Source organism: Gavialis gangeticus, unplaced genomic scaffold, assembly GCF_001723915.1.
Source record: "Gavialis gangeticus isolate Ggan-Ray unplaced genomic scaffold, GavGan_comp1, whole genome shotgun sequence".
NCBI lineage: Eukaryota > Metazoa > Chordata > Crocodylia > Gavialidae > Gavialis > Gavialis gangeticus.
In genome coordinates, this window is record NW_017728992.1 from 57,310,303 (window position 1) to 57,316,000 (window position 5,698).

Here is a 5,698-nt window from a genome sequence, read left to right on the forward strand (position 1 = left end):
CCCCCACTTGTCACCCCCAACCTCCCACCTTTCTCCCCCACAACCTCCTTGCCTACACTTAGCCACAGGGACCACTAACTCACCAACAACCCAGGAACCCAAGGGCTCCAGCTATGTGGGGGCTTGAACCCACCACCTTTGCCACCTAGGGTAGCACCCTTACCAGACTACTGGGGAGAGCATCAGAGCTCTAGAGCTAATCATCAATAGCTAAATTATAACAGGGAAAACATTTGATCTGAAGCTTAAGCACAAAAATAGTTAAAGAAGTTAATCATATTTTGTGGTGCTCGCACAAATAGCATTTCAAGTACAATAATTTATTTTAAATATGTTATTGTTTAGGGGATGCACATGGAAGAAAACTTTACCTTAATTAGCCAACTCTAATCCAAATTATGATTTCTGATTTGTTAAAGATGCTAAAATAACATAAATCAACTGCATATGTCTGTGCAGTAACAAAAAAAGTTGCTATAACAAAAATTATCTGAATGTACGCAGGATAAAAATAAGCAGGAGGTGGATTGGACAGTCGGCACATTATGAGTTGGAATAAAAACATCTTAGTTAAGCCAAAAACATGGCAACCAATATTTTCTGTTATAAAAATATTTTAGATTAATTTTGTTTTTAGAAAGCTGTCTGAAATGGAAATGAGTAGTAGGATTTGTCTGTTTATCTGCAAGTCAGTAATAATACCTGAAGCACAACACAAGACCTGCTGTAAAACACTGCCAATAAAGCTTTGCTCTTATCAAACATCCACTTTGCCACTGAGTAAGAATTTTTCTATGTTTATGCTCTTTCACGCTAGCCTTCACCTTGACAATGCCTGTCATCTGAAGCAAATTGTGTGACAGCTCTCGCTGAAGTGGATTACTACTGTCCACTAGAGGCTGTAATGAGACCAGCAATGTCATTTTATGACAGACCTAAGAAGTTGAACTACAATAATCTATTATTTTAAAATTAAAGAGGTGCTGAGTGTGCTGAATAATCAAGTCACCTTTTTCTGATGGAACTGAAATGAATTCTGCATTTTTTAATGTTGAAAATTCTACTTAAAAAGTCCAACCTTGTTGTAACTCTCATTCTCCCATTTATCATAATAATTATTACATGTGTAATACACATACTATAGATGACATTACAATGAGTGTGTTGACCCAGGATGTCTTGTGGGCATTGTGCGTCCTGCATGTCAGATTGATTAATATCCTTTGGTCATGAATTAATTCAGAAGGGAGCCATATCAGCTGCAGCATTTCACTGGTAGTAACTAAAACATTTAATGTACTCTAGTCTATATTGGTTATTATACCACACTCAACACTGGACTGCCTTTCAGCAAAGCATAAAACAATGTGTCTAACATCTATATCATGTCCCCTGTCCCCGTCCCTGCCCCCTCCCCTCTACCCCCCAAGCAAGAATGGTGTGGGATAGAGTGTTTTGTTTTGGAATAATTTTTATTATTGTATAGGTTATGCACATATACATGGGCACATGTTTCTCTAGATTCATGTTAGAGGAGACAAAGTCAAACTGAGTTGAAGATAGTGAGGTTTGTGATGGTTCTTAGTTCCTGGTGGGAGTTCATTGCAGTGTCTTGAGCTAGCCCCAGAGAAGGATCTGTCTCTTGCCCAAATGAGTTTTATTCTTATTGCAGGAAATTCCATTTTGCCAGAGGAGGTCTTCATCCTTATTACTGTGTATGCTTATTTTCTGAAACAAATGACTCCTCCCCTCATAGGGCTCACTCCTGCATGCCTTGTTCTGTCAAATCTCCCAGTTTAAATCAATAGGACACCTTACCTAACCAAAGGCTAAAAGGATTGGGCCCTGTGCCTCCCTTCTTTGGAAAAGGTCATGTTATGTGCCCCAGCTCTTCAGCATTAATCAGGCCTCTTGTCTTCAATGGCAAGTTGGATCTGTGCTCTGAGGCAAAGTTCCTGGATGTTGTGGAATCTAAAACCTTTGTTGTAGCTTTTCTAAAAGTAATTTCTGTAATCAATTAAATATAAAAATCCAGTAGATGAAGCAGGCTGTGTTGTTTGTTGTTCTGTTTATTCGAAGATGTCTGTATGTTTTTGGTTCCTGATCTGCCAAAGGGTTTTGTGCTGACATCATATATTTACCCCTTACTCTGTGCTAGAAGCTGGAGGAGTAGCAATTAATTAAAAGTAGAACTAGGTGGAGTTTTTGGCCCATATGGGGGCAGTTTGGGTTTGTGGCAACTCTAAAAATTGTGTGTCAAATTTAGGGCTGTCAATTAATCACAGTTAATTTACGTGATTAATGCAAAAACAAATTAATGCATTAATTTTTTCAATAGTGTTAATCGCACACATCATTTTGACCAGTGGAGTGGATGAGCTCCAGACCAGCTGGGACCCGTGTGCACAGCCTTGTCCCCAGCCCGCTCCAAACCTGCTCCAGGCACACCTGCCCATGCTGAGCAGCGCCAGCAGTAGCCGTGGCCAGGCAGAAGCTGCTAGCTGGCATGGACGAAAAGGCCCCTCCTCCCCATCACTGCTGGGGCCTTCTTGCTGCAGCCGCCCAGAGCCCACACCCAGGCTGCCCTGTGGCTCCTCTCTACTGCCATCACTGCCACCTCCGGGCTGCCCAGTGGTGGCAATGCAGAGAAACCACAGGGCAACCTAGGCGTGGGCTTCAGGCACCTGCAGCAAGAAGGGCTCAGCAGCTGAGGGGAAGGTGCCTCTTTTCCTCTGTGCTGAGCAGCAGCTTCTGCCTGGCTGTTGCTGCTGCTCAGTGTGGGCAGGTGAATCTGGAGCAGGCACGAGGCAGGTCAGGGATGGGGCTGTTTGCACAGGTTCTGGCTGGTCCACTCCAGCCGGGGTGAGTCTGGAGCAGGCACAGTCTGGGCCAGGGTCGAGGCTGGGGCTGTGCGCTGTTGGTGGTGGCACGGAGGAACCAACCGCAGGGTACACAGGCTCTGGGTGGTGAGGAGGTGCTGGCTATTGTTTAACTGTGTGATTAATTGCAACTATTTATTTTAATCTTGCAAGTAATTGCGATGATTTTTTAAATCATTTGTCAGCCCTAGTCAAATTGTTTGTAAACCCAGGAACTCCATGCTGGATCTGTTTATATTCAGTTTTACATTTTTAAGGGGTTCTTAACTGTGAAGTTTAGAACTATAGATAAGGCTTACATTTTGAAAAGCACTATTCCATGGCAATATATGGCAAACTTCACAGCCAAAGAATGGAAGAATGAACAGTGTTAATCTGGTGCAAAGGGGAAAGCTGTCCAAAGCTTGCTTCAGCACGAATGTGGCTTCTCTTTCTCTTTATGTGCCACACCTGTTGGCAAGGCGAACATCTCTGAAGGAAAAGATTCCTTTCTACTGAGGTAACTCTCTGAAGTACAGAAGTAACAAGGTGACGGGGAGAGAATGCAGTGTGTGTCGAGCTGAACCCAGATTAAGGTGTTGCATCATCACTAGCACTTTTATGTGGTTTTCAGTAATTCACCTTCTCGCCCTTTCTTTGATTACATTAATTAAACTTGCATAAGCTGGGAGAGGATGGTGTTGAGGACTGCTTTGCTGCTGCAGATTGGCTACCCTGTGATGCTGAATTGCATGTCTCCAAATGCCTGGGCTTGTTTCTGTCCCCAAAGCACTCAGAAAGCAGAGAATGTCATTCTTTTGTGTAGACCTTAACTAAAGGTTTAGATGTTGCAACAATAAAAGAACCTAATGCGTCATAAGCCTATACTAGATTGTTGCGTTTCCTATAGGTCAAAACCTTGACAGCTTACAAAATTGCTTACATTTGCTCTTTAGTGAGTAATATATTTCTAAGTTATAGAAATGCTTCACTGACACTTGAGGGGCATCTAAACTAAAAAAGTGCCATTTGAGATCTTGCATTGGTGTGAGTGAACTGGTGCAAGTAGTGACAATACAGAATGGCCACACGAGTCATCCTGTTTGGAGGAAATGCAGTACATTCGGTCCAAATTAGAAACTCTTCTAAGTGTTGCCAAGGGTTATGGAGCATTGTGCCTATGCTACAATGTCCAGCACATCTCCTTAGAGCAGGTGTCATGATGTCTGTGGCATACATAGGGCATTTGTGCGTGTTGCCATTGTGGTTACTTTTGCCTCAGAAGATGCTTGTGCATCATAAAGAACAAGGGTTACTCTGTGCTGCGTCCTCTGACTTGCTAATGCTGTGACAGTCAGGAGCTTCTTCTGGACCCACTGCCAGGCCCCACCAGGACCTAGTAGGTAATACAACAAGTATGGCCAGCATTGGGCTTTGGTACTTCAGGAGGAACAGCATTTGATTTTACTACGTGCTTTCACTTCCCCAGTACTCTCTTCAGTTTCAATTTTGTTCTCCCCCTTTTTTGGCTACTAAAATAATGGTTTGTTCTCTTCTGTGTTGTCTTCTAGGAAACTGGAGCCAGTCCAGAGGTCTCTGAGACAGGACATTTTCTTGGACTCTTTCTTGCCTCCAAGGGTGTCACTCTCCTGTCACCCTGACCTTCTGTAATGGAGCCACTGAGACCCGAGGTCCTCCTCCAGGGGAACAGAGGATGGTAACCAGTGGAAGCTGAACTACAATGGAGAAGTAAGTCATTTTTCCCAAGGCAATAATTGGGCGTGTCTTAGCCTCAGAGCAGGTATAATCAAGGTGGTGACACCTAAACACACCTGTGCACTGTTGACACAGAGTACTACACTTGCACATACCTGGAATAAATTAGGGCAGCCTGTGTGTGACACATAGCAGACTGGGGAGGACTCAGGCAGCACAGTGGCAGATAGGACAGGAAGCAATGCAGCAGATGGGGCAGGCAGCAGAAAGAGCAGCAGATCCAGCAGAAGCCTAGGGCAGAAAGCAGAGCAGCAGATACATCAAAAGAAGGAGATCGGAGCACCCTTTGGGGAGGGTTTGGGGCTAATTTGTGGCAAGTTTGCCAAAAAAGACTGCACTCCACTGTATTAGGGTGTCCAGAGGGCCATTAGTATCCATATTTACCTAGTCTGACTAGGTCTTTCTTGAGGTTTAATGACGGACATGAGTAAAAGTCACCAAAGCTTGATCAGGGAGCAAGTACCATGGGCAGAAACAAAGTACAGACCCTGCTAATAGGATTGGCCCCCGTACAAAGCATGTTAAGCATGATTTCCTAGGAGAAGAGAGGCAGGCTTTGGCTTCTGCTTCCTTAGGGCATCCCTGTGTCAGGCACCTTCAGGCAGGCACCTATCTCACAGGCCTGGGGTGGGGGGTCAGGGGAGTGAGACCAGCTGATTTCCATCATGTCCGGGAGGGATGGTGGCCAGGACAAGGCGGCTTCTCCAAGGAAGCCTCTGGCTAGCCACAGGAATCCTGGCCATCCTCAGAGACCCCTGGGGTTGGGAGTGAGTAGGATGGTCTGGCTCCACAGGACGAGCACCTTGGAGATTGAACCAGATATATACAAAAACATTTTTCATGTTCCAAGCCAAATCAAGTCCAAATCCATGAGTCAGTCCAGAACCATAAGTGGCCCGAACAACCAGCAAACATCCTCTACCCACACCAGGAGCTTCAGATATTTTCAATGTCTTTTGGCAGGCATCCAACTCGTGGATGCCCCCAAGTTTCACTTGCCCTCAGCCATATGGCTGCAGGAGCAAGCTAGGGAGGAGCCTCCCCTTTTCATAAAATGGACTTAA